Genomic DNA, 14,607 nt, shown 5'->3' on the forward strand with positions numbered 1-14,607 from the left:
AAGCCTCTCTGTGTGGGTATTGGTCTCCCATTTAAATGATTTCACTCACCCAACCGCCAAATCTCTGAAACAAGCTCTCTGAACTCTTCACCTCTTCTCTTCACCCTCTACAGGCTCCCCCTTGGTGACGTCATCCGCAGACATGGGGTAAATGTCCACATGTATGCGGATGACATCCAACTCTACCTCTCTGCCTCCATCCTGAACTCCAGGGCTACTGGCGACCTGACCGACTGCCTGTCCGACATCAAGTCCTGAACGAGGGACAACTTTCTCTAACTCAACGTCAGCAAGACCAGGGCCCTCCTGATTGGCTCACACCAGCACCTCCGCATCTTGGGCACTGGCAGCATCAGCCTCCACGGCTGCACTCTCAACCTCACTAAGCCACTCAGGAACCTGGGGGTCTTGTTTGACACTGAACTGTCCTTTCTCCCCCACATCCGCGCCATGATCGGCACTGCCTACCACCACCACTGCAACATTGCCAGACTCCGCCACTGCCTCACCCCTCAGGCCCCCAAACCCTCACCCACACATTCATTACATCAAGGCTCGATTACGGGAACTCCCTCCTCATCGGCCTTCCCAACTCCTCCCTTCACAAGTTGCAGATCATCCAAAACTCTGCAGCTCATGTACTCTCACGCACCAGGCTCCGCGACCCCATCACTCCCACCCTCGCCCGACCCCATCACTCCCACCCTCGCCCGACTCCACTGGCCCCCCATCCCCCAGAGGATCGAGTTCAAGATCCTCGTCCTCACCTTTAAGGCCATCCATGGCCTCGCCCCCTCCTACCTCTGACCTGCTGACTCCATACCAAGCTGCCCACTCCCTCAGTTCAGCGGGCTCCTGCCTTTTCCATATCTCCCGCCCGACCTGCCCTACCATTTCCTGACATTTCCTCAGGCGCAGTAACAAACATGTTTTATAGTACGTTTTTGTTGAAGAAATTAGCAAAATTCTCTCGATTTGGCCCTAGAGCATTTTTTTTTTGTGTGTGGGACTCCTATCAACAACAACAACTTGCATTTACACAGCGCCCTTCACGTGGGGCAGCATCTCAAAGCGCTAAAGGTGGCGGAGCCTGACTCCGAGCTGGCGGCAGGAGGTGACCGTAAGCACGGTTGAAAAGGAAGGTCTTCAGGCATGATCTGAAAATGGGGAAACGAGGGGGAATTGGATTGAGGGAGATAGTTCCAAAGTTTCAGGATATAATGACTGAAAGCACAGCCGCTATTGGTGGAGCGGAGGGGCTGAGGGACAAGCAGGAAGCCGGAGGCAGCTGAACCGAGGCAGTGTGGATGGTGGAGTGTGGAGTAAGGTGGTCAGAGTGCTAGTGAGCTGCCAGGGCATATGCTGCTCGATGGGTGAAAAGGAAGTTTATCTCAAGGCTGAAGCTGGGGTTTGCCTATTTGAAGATGATCAGAGGAGGATGCACTAATCAAAGGCCAGCCTCCACAAGCAGTTAGTACATTGTCCATTGGCTTTCACCAGATGAATCGGCTTCAAGCTTCATGATTTCTTTTTGGACCTGATATTGACTACTCTCCCATTCTCTCCTCTTCAATCTCTGGATGTGCACAGCCCCATCACTGTAACATAAAGATGTGTGAATGTGAAATGCATTCACCCGGTTGTTAGTCGATTAGATCGTTTTTCCGGGGGTAATAATCCCCTCAAAAAAAAAATTTGGTCATTCAATCCACGACTGTTTGTGGGACCCTGATGTGTGGAATTGCTGACCACAAAATATACAGTCAACACTTTACAGTATATTCTGTGAAGCACTTTGAGACGTCTCAACAACGTGATAAGGATTACTATCAAATACAAGGATTATTATTATTATAACTGGTCGGTTCCTCGGTTGTTGAAAGAACCTTGAGCATTGACAGCCCTGAGAACCTTGACAAACTGCTAACAGCTCCTCTCTGGCTAATTCAGCAGAGGGTGATGAGCAGAGATGCAAGGACAAATCTTATTGAGTGCTAGTCTTCCCTGCTGCCCTGACACTATTCAGGGTCTTTGACATAGCTGAGCACCAGCCACATGGACACTGCCGTCGGGCAGGCAGATACTGGTGACATACGCATGTTAAGATAATGACTAAATTAAACGACTCAATGTACAAAACGTCAGCGAAATTGGGACAACCTGGATTCTTCAGATCTATCTAATTGTCTAGCACTTAACCCAGAATGAATGTGAAGCCCAAGTCCCACCTTGTCTTCTGCAACGTCGTGTAGTCAGGCATGGAATGATTGTTATGGTTAAGTCTGGTGATAAACCACAGTCAATCTCCACCCAGGGAGTGATGAGGAGGTGTTAGCGTCACCATTCCCTCACGATGATTTAATCATCTTTAACTTAATCATCTTCGAGACATCTCAAAGCGCTTCACAGAATATACGGCAAAGTGAATTGACTGTATATTTTGTGGGCGAAACGCAGCAGCCAATTTCACACAGCAGCGTCCCACAAACTGCCGTGAATTATGCGACCAAATTTTTTTACAAAAAGGGATTATTACCCCCAGAAAAGTGATTCACCAATCGACTAATAACCGGGTTCCTACTTACCGCTTGGTAAACAGAGGCGTGTGGAGTAAGGAAACTTGCCTAAGGTTTCGCTCTGCCTAGGAATCAAACCCAGGTCTTCCTGCTTGCGAGGCGAGTGCTCTAACCACTGAGCTACAGTAGGACTCCACACACAAGCTTGTGACGATGTGGAATCTTCGGCCCCAAAAACCAGAGTGGGGAGAAATCAATAGTGACCTATAGTATAACAATTTGGTCACTCAATGCACAGCTGTTTGTGGGACACTGCCGTATGCAATTGGCTGCTGCATTTCACCCACAAAATTCACAGTTAATTCACTTTATATTCTGTGAAGCGCTTTGGGACGTCTAAACAATGTGATATGGCGCTATGTATCAAATTCCAAGGTTTATTATTACAATAATGGGTTTAAATACGAGATAGGTACTTGGAGGTAGTACAACAACATGCGTTTATATAGCATCTTCGCCCAAGTTGTGTCTTGGAGCACTTAACAGAGGGCATTAGAGGGTAAGGTGAAAGAACGAGAGACAGATGGGCTGAATGGCCTCCTTCTGTTTCTGTCCTGCTATGTTGCCAGGTTTCGCTCATACGCACAATAGACTTACTGACAATAAAGGTTACTCATTACCCAGTTATTACACACCTGAGCATCCTCCTTCCTCTTTTATTGGTAACAGGTGACGGATGGAATTGTGATAAATGATGAATCGAACTGAGGTCCTCTCACTTACGAGGCGAGTGCTCTAACCACTGAGCTACAGGACTCCATTATATATTACAATCCTTACAACAATATTCCCCAAATGTATCATTGCAGGGCAAAATGTTGGGCAAGTTTCCTTACTCCACTCGCCTCTATTTACACAGCAGTGAGTAGGAACATTTCTTCTGGCATCAAGATAAAATTGGTCATTTGCATCATGGCTGTTTGTGTGAGACTGGTGTGCACAAATTGCCTGTTCTCTTTGCCTACAAAATATACAGTCACTACACTTTACAGAAAATGAGAAGGCATTATAGTTGCCGTGTCCTATCCAAGGATTATTTTTATCATTGCTACTTCGACCGCGCCTTTGACCACCCTCCTACCCTCCCTGCCCTCCACCTTCCCTGACACCCAACCCCCAGCTCGGATCCAAATCCCTGATTGTCCAGCGCCTTGGGACGCCCACCCAATGTGAAAGGCACTGTGTAAATGTCATTCTGTATTTCTATTATATTATATTGGAGATTCCAAGGCTTGAAAAGGACAATATCTTCCTCCCACTCAATGACCAGAAAGGGTTATGAGCGCTGAGCAGACTGGGTTGAATTCTGGTTAAATTGGAACAGAGCGGAGATACAAATACAGCGTACAATTTGGCAGCTAAAAACAGGACAGCAGTTTCCAAACATCAATCTCAGCCAAGGTCATGTCTCCCGCTGACCTCGAAGGATGATTCTCTTCCAGGAAGACTAAGTGTACTATTTTGCTCGCTTTGCAATAAGTCTTACTGCTGCAGTTACTGATGAGACGGCCAAATCTCAAAGCCACGTGACGACTTCTGACAACGCAGGCAAAACAGTCAATAATTGGATGAGAGTGAAACAGGATTCAGTACAGCAAAAATCAAAGGGATGCTTAACCAGCATTGACCTGAGAGAGACAGAGGCAACACCTACATCAAAATACTCTCATCCCACTGCATCTCATCTTTAAAACTGTTCAGGCTGGATGCTCTCTCCTCGCTGAGAGACAATAGTAATAACCCTTCCATTTGATACAAAGCCATATCTTCGAGACGTCTCAAAGAGCTTCACAGATTATGCTGTAAAGTGAATTGAATGTATGTGGGCGAAATATGGGCGAAACCCAGCAGCCAATTGCGCATAGCAGCGTCCCACAAGCAGTCGTGGATTGAGTGACCAAATTCTTCTTATTTTTTTGAAGAGATAATAACCCCCGGAAAGTGATCCACAAAACGACTAACAACCAGGTTCCTACTTACTGCCAGGTAAACAGAGGAGGAAAGAAACTTGTCTAAGGTTTCAAGTGCCCAGGAATCAAACCCACATTCGAGACGAGGGCTCGAACCAATACTCACATACTGACACTCCAATGGCGCGAGCAGTGGGGCTCAGCTAACACACACACACACCACACACACACACACACACACCACACACACACACACCACACACACACACACCATACACACCACACACACACCACAACACCACACACCACACACACCACACACCATACACACACACACACCACACACACCACACACATACACACACACACACCACACACACACACACACACACACACACACACCACACACACACACACCACACACACACACACACACACACACACCACACACACCACACATACACACACCCACCACCACACCACACACACCACACACACCACACACCATACACACACACACCACACACACCACACACACACACACACACACCACACACCACACACACACCACACACACACACACCATACACACCACACACACACACACACACCACACACCACACATACACACCACACACACACACACACACCACACACACACACACACCACACATACACACACACCACACAAACACACACGCACAACTGTGGAATAATGAGGTTGGTGTAAACTGCTATCAGAACAAACACTCGTGGATACAGAACACTCGTGGATACAGAGCGCTGTGGATAGGAAGAGTCATCGACTTTGAAAGTACTTTATAGGGAGTCTGTAATCTATAGGGAGTCAGTCTGTAGTTCATAGGGAAAAATTCTGTTGTTTATAGGGAAAAAGTCTGTAGTTTATAGGGAAAAAGTCTGTAGTTTATAGTGAGCCAGTCTGTAGTTTATAAGGAGCCAGTCTGTAGTTTATAGTGAGCCAGTCTGTAGTTTATAAGGAGCCAGTCTGTAGTTTATAGGGAGTCTGTAGTATATAGGGAGCCACTCTGTAGTATTTCGGGAGCCAGTCTGTAGTTTATAGGGAGCCAGTCTGTGGTTTATAGGGAGCCAGTCTGTAGTTTATAGGGAGCCAGTCTGTAGTTTATGGGCTGTCCGTAGTTTATAGGGAGTGTGTAGTTTATAAGGAGCCAGTCTGTAGTTTATAAGGAGCCAGTCTGTAGTTTATAGGGAGTCTGTAGTATATAGGGAGCCACTCTGTAGTATATAGGGAGCCACTCTGTAGTATTTCGGGAGCCAGTCTGTAGTTTATAGGGAGCCAGTCTGTGGTTTATAGGGAGCCAGTCTGTAGTTTATAGGGAGCCAGTCTGTAGTTTATGGGCTGTCCGTAGTTTATAGGGAGTGTGTAGTTTATAAGGAGCGAGTTTGTAGTTTATAGGGAATGTGTAGTTTTATAGGGAGCAAGTCTGTAGTTACAGGGAGTCTGTAGTTTATAGGGCGACAGACTGTAGTTTACAGGGAGTCTGTACGTTATATGGAGTCTGTACATTATAGGGAGCCAGTCTGTAGTTTATTATTATAATAATAATAATAATAATGATAATAATAATAATAATAATAATAATCCTTGCATTTGATATAGCGCTTTTCACGTCGGGAGGACGTCCCAAAGCGCTTCACAGAACACACTGTAAAGTGAATTGACTGTATATTTGTGGGCGAACGCGGCAGCCAATTGCGCACAGCAATGTCCCACAAACAGTCGTGGATTGAAAATGACCAAATGACCAATTTATTATTGTTTTTGGTTTTGGAGGGATTATTATTAGGCTCTGTGTGGAGTAAGGAAACTTGCCCAAGGTTTCGCCCTCTGCCTGGAATTGAACTCAGGTCTCTCACTTGCAAAGCGAGTGCTCTAACCACTGAGCTACAGGGAGAGGGTATGGAGTTTATAGGGATTCTGTAATTTATAGAGAGTCTATAGTTTATAGGAAGCCAGTCTGTAATTTATAGGGAGTCTGTAGTTAACAGGGAGCCAGTCTGTAGTTTATAGGGAGTCTGTAGTTAACAGGGAGCCAGTCTGTAGTTTATAGGGAGTCTGTAGTTAACAGGGAGCCAGTCTGTAGTTTTGGGAGTCTGTAGTTAACAGGAAGCCAGTCTGTAGTTTATAGGGAGTCTGTAGTTAACAGGGAGCCAGTCTGTAGTTTAAAGTGTGTCTGTAGTTTATAAGGAGCCAGTCTGTAGTTTATAGGGATCTAATCTGTAATTTGTAGGGAGCCAGTCTATAGTTTATAAACAAGACAGTTTATAGGGAGCCAGACTATAATTTATAAGGATCAGGTCTGTAGTTTGTAGGAAGTCTGTAGTTTGTATGGAGCCATTTAGTACTTTATAGCAGTTAGGAGCCAATGTATAGTTTACAGGGAGCCAGTCTGTAGTTTATAGGGATCCAGTTTGTAGCTTTCGGGAGTCAGTCTGTAGTTTATATGGAGCCAGTCTGTAGTTTATAGGGAGTCAGCCTGTATTTTATAGGGAGTCAGCCTGTATTTTATAGGGAGTCAGTCTGCAATTTATAGGGAGCCAGTCTGTGGTTTATATGGAGCCAGTCTGTAGTTTATATGGAGCCAGTCTGTAGTTTATAGGCAATCAGTTTGTAGTTTATAGGGAGCCCGTCTGTGGTTTATAAGGAAGCTATAATGTATAGGGAGCCAGTCTGTGGGTTTATAGGGAGTCAGTCTGTAGTTTATATGGTGCCAGCCTGTGGTTTATAGGGAAACTATAATGTATAGGGAGCCAGTCTGTGGGTTTATGGGGAGTCTGTAGTTTTTATGTAGCCAGTCTGTTATTTATATGGATCCAGTATGTAGTTTATAGGATCCATCTGTAGTTTATACGGAGACAGTCTGTAGTTTATAGGGAGCTATTCTTTAATTTATGGGCAGTTTGTCTGTAGTTTATAGGGAGCCAGTCTGTAATTTACATGGAGCCAGTCTAGTTTATAGGGAGCCAGTCTGTAACTTATAGAGAACCCATCTGTATTTTATAGTGAGCCAGACTATATAGGGGGCCAGTCTGTAGTTTATAGGGAGCCAGTCTGTAGCTTATAGGGATTCTGAAAATTATAGGGATTTAGTCTATAGTTTATAGGGAGCCTATCTGTAGTTTATAGGCAGCCAGTCTGTTATTTTTAGGGAGCCATTCTATAGTTTACATTGGGTTTATCTATAATGTATAGGGACCAGTCTGTGGTTGATCAGGAGTCTGTGGATTTCAGTTAGTCAGTTATTTATAGGGAGCTAGTGTGTAGTTTATAGCATCTGTCTATAGTTTATAGGGAGACAGTCTGTAGTTTATAGGGAACTATTCTTTAATTTATGGGCAGTTTGACTGTAGTTTGTAAGGAGCCAGTCTGTAGTTTATAGGGAGCCAGTCTGTAGTTTATAGGAAGTCTGTAGTTCATACAGAGTCTGTATTTTATAGGCAGCTAGTCTATAGTTTATAGGGAATTCATCTATAAACTACTCAGGGAGCCAGTCTATAGTTTTAGGGAGCCAGTCCATAATTTATATGGAGCCATTTTCTAGTTTTTCAGGAGTTATTCTGTAGTTTATAGGGGTCTGAGATCTTTAGGACGCTAGTCTCTAATTTATATGGAGCCAGTCTGTAGCTTATAGGGAACTCATCTGTATTTTATAGTGAGCCAGACTACACTTTATAGGTAGCCAGTCTGTATCTTATAGGGATTCTGAAGATTATAGGGAGTTAGTCTATAGTTTATATGTAGCCAATCTGTCGTTTATAGGGAGCCAGTCTGTTATTTATAGGAAGCCAGAGTGTAGTTAATAAGATCCCAATCTGTAATTTATATGGACCCAGTCTTTATTTTATAGGGTGTCAGTTGTTTATTGGGAGCCAGTCTGTAGTTTAAAGGAAGTCTGTAGTTTATATGGAGTCTGTATTTTATAGGGAGTTAGCCTGTACTTTATAGGTAATTCATCTATAAACTACTCAGGATGCCAGACTGTAGATTATAGGGATTCTGAAGTTTATAGGGAGCCAGTCTGTAGTTTATAGGGAGCCAGTCTGTACATTATAGGGAGCCAGTCTGTACTTTATAGGGAGCCAGTCTGTACTTTATAGGGAGCCAGTCTGTAAATTATATGGAGCCAGTCTGTAGTTTACAGCAAGACTGTAGTTTATAGGAAGTTTATAGCTTATAGGGTTTCTGTCTTTTATAAAGATCAATCTGTAGTGAATAGGGAGTGTGTAGTTTGTAGGGTGCCAGTCTGTAGTTTTTGATAGCCAGTCTGTAGTTTTTTGATGGCCAGTCTGCAGTTTTTTGATAGCCAGTCTGTAGCTTTTTGATATCCAGTCTATAGTTTATAGGGAGCCTGTAGTTTATAAGGAGCCAGTCTGTAATTTATACGGAACTAGTCTGTAGTTTATACATAGCCAGTCTGTAGTTTATAGGGTGCCAGTCAGTAGACTATCGGGAGTCTGTAGTTTATAAAGAGCCGGTCTGTAGTTTATAGGGACCCAGTGTGTAGTTTATATGGAGCCAGTCTGTAGTTGATAGGGAGCCAGTGTGTAGTTTATAGGGAGCCATGTGTAGTTTATATGGAGCCAGTCTCTTGTCGATAAGGAGCCAGTCTGTAGTTTATATGGAATTGTCTTTAATTTGTAGGTTTCTGTATTTTATAGGGATCCTGTTTGTAGTTTATAGGGAGCCATTCTTTAGTTGATAGGGAGTCAGTCTGTAGTTTATAGATATTCAGTCTGTAGTTGGAATTGGGGACTTTCACCTCACAGTCCAGGCTGACTTCAGAATAGACATTAAACAACAACAAAATTACATTTGTCTAGCGCCCTTCACGTCAGGAGGACGTCCCAACCAACGTGCCATCTGTCTTTTTAGGTGGACGTTAAAGCCATTATTCGAAAGGAGAAGGGAGTTTCCCTCTGGGTGTCCCAGCCAGCAACCTCCCAAATAAAATTGCTCATTCCATGGCTGTGGGACACTGTGCGCCAATTGGCTGCCACGTTCACCTTCAAAACACATAGTCGCTGCACTTTATCGTATACACTGTGCAGTGCTTTGAGATGTATTCCCGATGTAAGATGTACGGCATGGCATGTAAGCAGTCCCCAAACCACATTGTCCTAAATGTTGTGGAGATGTCTCTAATATCAGGGGAAGTTGGATTTGATTGAAATAGAAATGTTTCCAAAATTCCCCCAAATCCCTCTCCTCACCCCCCACCCACACCCACACCCTTCCCCCCACGCCCTTTAGCATCCAGCTTGGGTGCAACCTTAAACTATCCAGTGCCTCGGGACATCCTCCTGACATGAAAAGCGCTGTATTAATATAAATGCGTATTGTTCTAAAATGCTGCACAACGTTCAATTTGAAGGCAATGGTTTTGAAACCCAGATCATGAAGAATTTTTGGCGTCTGGAGTCTTGGAGAGGCATTGCTCAACACTTAAATCATGATGTACCTGACCTGAACCCAGTCGATCCACATAAATGCTAAACCCAAACTCACTTTCCATTAATAGTCACAAAGCAACTAAAACTGACAACGTGTCTTAAATCAGAGGTTGATGTGTGTTTAGATGAAGTGGACAATGAGTATTTTATGGGAGTGGAGAACATTCTTGAACCCTTCATACGTTTTGCTAGGAAAAACTTTTTGCTCAGTTTAGAATACGTCGTGGGTTTCAAACCTTTGCTTGCTCGCTGCAGTGCTTTTCTTAACAAAAATGGACTTGCAAAATGGCTGTGCATATCGCATAATAATCCTTAAACAAATAAAACAATAATAATGTGGTCACTCAATGCACGACTGTTTGTGGGACGCTGCTGTACACAATTGGCTGCCACGTTTTGCTCACAAAATGTACAGTCGATTCACTTTACAATATATCTTGTCAAGGGCTTTGAGACGTCTCGAAGACGTGATAACACCCTATATCACATACAAGGATTATTATTATTACGGAGAATGAATCAGGCATATCTAATGGGCCGGAGGTAGCCGTTCTAGTCAATCTCGAAATAAGATTCCACTTGGCACGCGATTTGTTCTATTAACTTAATGTGTGTCAGCCTGGCGCAGTGGTAACGCTCTCCCCTCTGAGTTAGCAGGTTGTGGGTTCAAGCCCCACATCGGTACTTGGAATCACATTGTCTAAGCTGACACTCGAAAGCAGTGTTGCATTGTTGGAGCCGCCATCCTTCAGATGAGACTTTAAGCCAAGGTCCCGTCCGCCTGTTCAGGTGGATGTTTTAGATCCCATGGCACGATTGGAAAAGAGAAGGGAGTTTCTCTCTCCCGGTGTCCAGGCCAACAATCCCCCAAATAAAATTGGTCATTCACCCCATGGCTGTTTGTGGGGCACTGCTGTGCACAATTGGCTGCCCATAAAATACACACTGCACTTTACAGTATATCCTGGGAAGCTCTTTGAGATGTTTCAACAATGTGATCAAGCTCTTATCAAATATCAAATGCAAGGTTTATTATGAATGTTTCAGAGTGGGATGAAGTTGGCAACTTGTTGGATTGAAACGTTGTGAAGTCCATTTTCTTTTGCTCTTAAAATAAGTTACAGGAAAAACGGCTTCAATGTTAAGGCTGTGTTTAAAAATCTGCCAAGTTCTGAAACCTGCAAAGTGCCAAATAAGTAAAGTAAAGCTGAAGCAAGGTCATAAATCTCCCCCATTGACATTTTGCCAAGAATAGTTACATTAACAGTGCCATTTACAAACACTTTTATTTTTGCCTCTTCTCTCTCCCCCACAACTCCTCCTTCTCCCTCTCTCTTTCCCCCCAATCTTCCCACAGTCTCTGTCTCTCCGTTTCTCTCTCTCTGTCTCACTCTCTCTCGTCACATCTCATCCCTGAGGCAGCAGCGAGTAGCTACAAGAGAACATTGCTTCACTCCCAGAATAATGAAGGAAATCGTGATTAGTTTTTCCGCCCGGTGCTATCCTAATAATATTACAGCACGTGACTCTGACACCAGGTTTCCCAATAAAATACTCCCAAGTCAGTAACTGGAAAACAGCACTGTAGATAATAATAGATTAATAATAATATAATCCTTACATTTGTTACACCTTTCAACTCAGGAACAATAACAACAACATTACATTTGCTTAGTGCCTTTCAGGTCGGGAGGATGTCTCAAGGCGCTGGACTATCAGTGTGTCAGAAGATGCCTCAAAGCACTTTGTGGGATAGTGTGTAAATTGGAGTTTGCAGGCAGACAATATACAGGCAATTTAAAGACAACAATGTCCCGCAAACAGCCACGTGACCGATTTTGACCAATTTTATTGCCAATAACATTTTATCATCAGTAAAATTATGACCAATTTGATTTTGAGGGATTGTCAGCCGGGACACTGGGAGAATCTACCTCCCCTTTCCAAATAGTATCTTAACGTCCACCTGAACAGGCACAGATGGGACAATGGTTTAATATCTCCTCAGAAGGACAGCACCTCCAACAATCCAACGCTGTATTGGAGCATCAGCCTGAACTGTGTGAGTTCAAAATAGTGGAGTTTGACCTCATAACCTTTTGCCTCAGAGATGAGAGTGCTACCGGCTGAGCCAGGCTGACACACCAGATAATACGGGTGTCTTTGAACTCTAGCTCAGAGATGCTAATCTTTATTGGAATGTCATTGAAAAAGAAGTACTGAGATCAGTTATCAGTCCGCAGGAAATACTGTTGCACTCGAGTTGTTTTGCTGAATATCCAATTGCGCCAAAGGCTGAACACGCCAATATCAAATTATTCTCCTTGTATTCGAAACATCGCCTGTAATATCAGATTGCTGCCTCATGTAATGATTAAATGGATTGACATTTTTACCATGGAAATTTATAGAATAGAAACAGGCCATTCGGCCCATCGTGCCTGTGCTGGCTCTATTAAACAGCGATCCATTCAGTCCCACTTACTCACCCTTTCCCCACACTCTGTCATGTTTAGATACTTTTCTAATTCCCTCTTGTAGGCCACTATGGAGTCTGCCTCAACCACCATTTTGGTGCTTGAGGCAGACTCTACCTTGGCCTACAAGAGGGAACCACCAGGATTTACTGTAACATGTAGTGACTGTGTATCTGTAGGCAGTGTGGCAGCCCGTTTATTATTAATACTAATAATAAATAAAACTTGCATTTGATATAGCTCCTTATATCATCGAGAAGTCTCAAAGCGCTTCACAGGATTTACTATAAAGTGCAGTTTTGTGGGCGAAATGCAACAGCCAGTTTTGCACACAGAATGTCCCACAAACAGCCATGTAACCAGTTTTATTGGGGGCATTGTTGGCCAGGAGACAGAAATACCATCCCCTCTTAAACGCCACGAGATATTTAACATCTACCTGAACAGGCAGACGGGGCCTCAGTTTAACATCACATCCAAAGGATCATCTCTTTGACTCACTACCTCTCTTGCTGGGTTCAATACTGAACCATTAAACATATCTCTATATGCTTTCGGTCACCGGTCCACCTGCCTTGTGATCTGTGAAAATGTTCTCTCTGTGCTGTTTACAGAGTGGTTTATGAGGGCACTCACTGCCCTTTCAGTCAGCGTTTTATATTCCATTTCCTGTTGCTGGGGAAGGGCAGGATATTGAGTCATGGTCTTTGCCATTGTTCCCTCACCATCTGAGGACAGACATGGAGCTTGCACTCACAGCAGCCACAAGCGAGTGTTAACAGGGGCCTCGCACAAGTCACAGCATTCATCTGACTTGTGGAGTCCTGAAGCGTAGTGGTTAACTCGCTCACCTTGCAAGCGAGAGGACCAGCGTTTGATTCTCAGGCGGCGCGAAACCTTACAACAACAACAACGACAACACGATTCCATTTATAGAGCGCCTTTCACGTCAGGAGGACGTCCCAAGGCGCTGGACAGTCGGGTCAGGACCCGAGCAAGGGGGAAATGGTCAGGGTGAGGGGAGGGAAGGGAGGGAGCGAGGAGGGGGTAGACAGTCGAGAGGGGAGCTGAACGCACGGTCAAAGGGAAAGGTCTTGAGACCGGACTTGAAGGAGGAAAGGGAGGAGGCGGCGAAAGCACTGGGGGATATCTGGGGGTAATTAATCATAGCCAAGTATCTGGGGGTAATAATCCTTCCCGAAAAATAATGTGATCACTCAATCCATGACTGTTTGAGGGATACTGATGTGTGCAATTGGCAGCCAGTCAATCCACTTTACATTATATTCTGTGAACAACATCAACAAAATTCCATTTATAAAGCGCCTTTCACGTCAGGAGGACGTCCCAAGGCGCTGCACAGTTGGGTCATGACCCGAGCAGGGGGGAAATGGTCAGGGTGAGGGGAGGGAAGGGAGGGAGCGAGGAGGGGGGAAATGGTCAGGGTGAGGGGAGGGAAGGGAGCGAGGAGGGGGGAAATGGTCAGGGTGAGGGGAGGGAAGGGAGGGAGCGAGAAGGGGGAAGAGAGTCGAGAGGGGAGCTGAAGGCTCGGTCAAAGAGAAAGGTTTTGAGACCGGCCTTGAAGGAGGAGAGGGAGGAAGCGGCGAAGGCACTGGGGATAGAGTTCCAGAGCCTCGGGGCTGAGAGGCTGAAGGCCCGACCACCGATGGTAGGGCGGTTGGGGCGGGGGACGTGGAGCAGACCGGAGCCAGAGGAACGGAGGGTACGGGCAGGTAGGTAGGGGGATAGTAGGTTGGAGAGGTAGGAGGGAGCAAGGCCGTGAATGGCCTTGTAGGTGAGGATGAGGATCTTGAAATCAATCCTCTGGGGGATGGGGAGCCAGTGGAGGCGAGCGAGGGTGGGAGTGATGTGGTCCGGTGCTGGTGCGGGACAGTACACGAGCTGCAGAGTTCTGAATGACCTGCAGCTTGTGGAGGGAGGTGGCGGGAAGGCCGGCGAGGAGAGAGTTCCCATAGTCCAGCCTTGAGGTGACAAAGGCGTGAACCAGGGTTTCAGCAGCGTGAGGGGTGAGGTAATGCCGTAGTCTGGCGATGTTCCGGAGGTGATGGAAGGCGGTGCCAGTTGTGGTGCGGATGTGAGGGAGAAAGGACAGCTCAGGGTCGAACAAAACGCCGAGGTTCCTGACTGGCTTTG

The sequence above is a fragment of the Callorhinchus milii genome, unplaced genomic scaffold, assembly GCF_018977255.1.
Source record: "Callorhinchus milii isolate IMCB2004 unplaced genomic scaffold, IMCB_Cmil_1.0 Scaffold14, whole genome shotgun sequence".
In the NCBI taxonomy this organism is placed as follows: Eukaryota; Metazoa; Chordata; class Chondrichthyes; order Chimaeriformes; family Callorhinchidae; genus Callorhinchus; species Callorhinchus milii.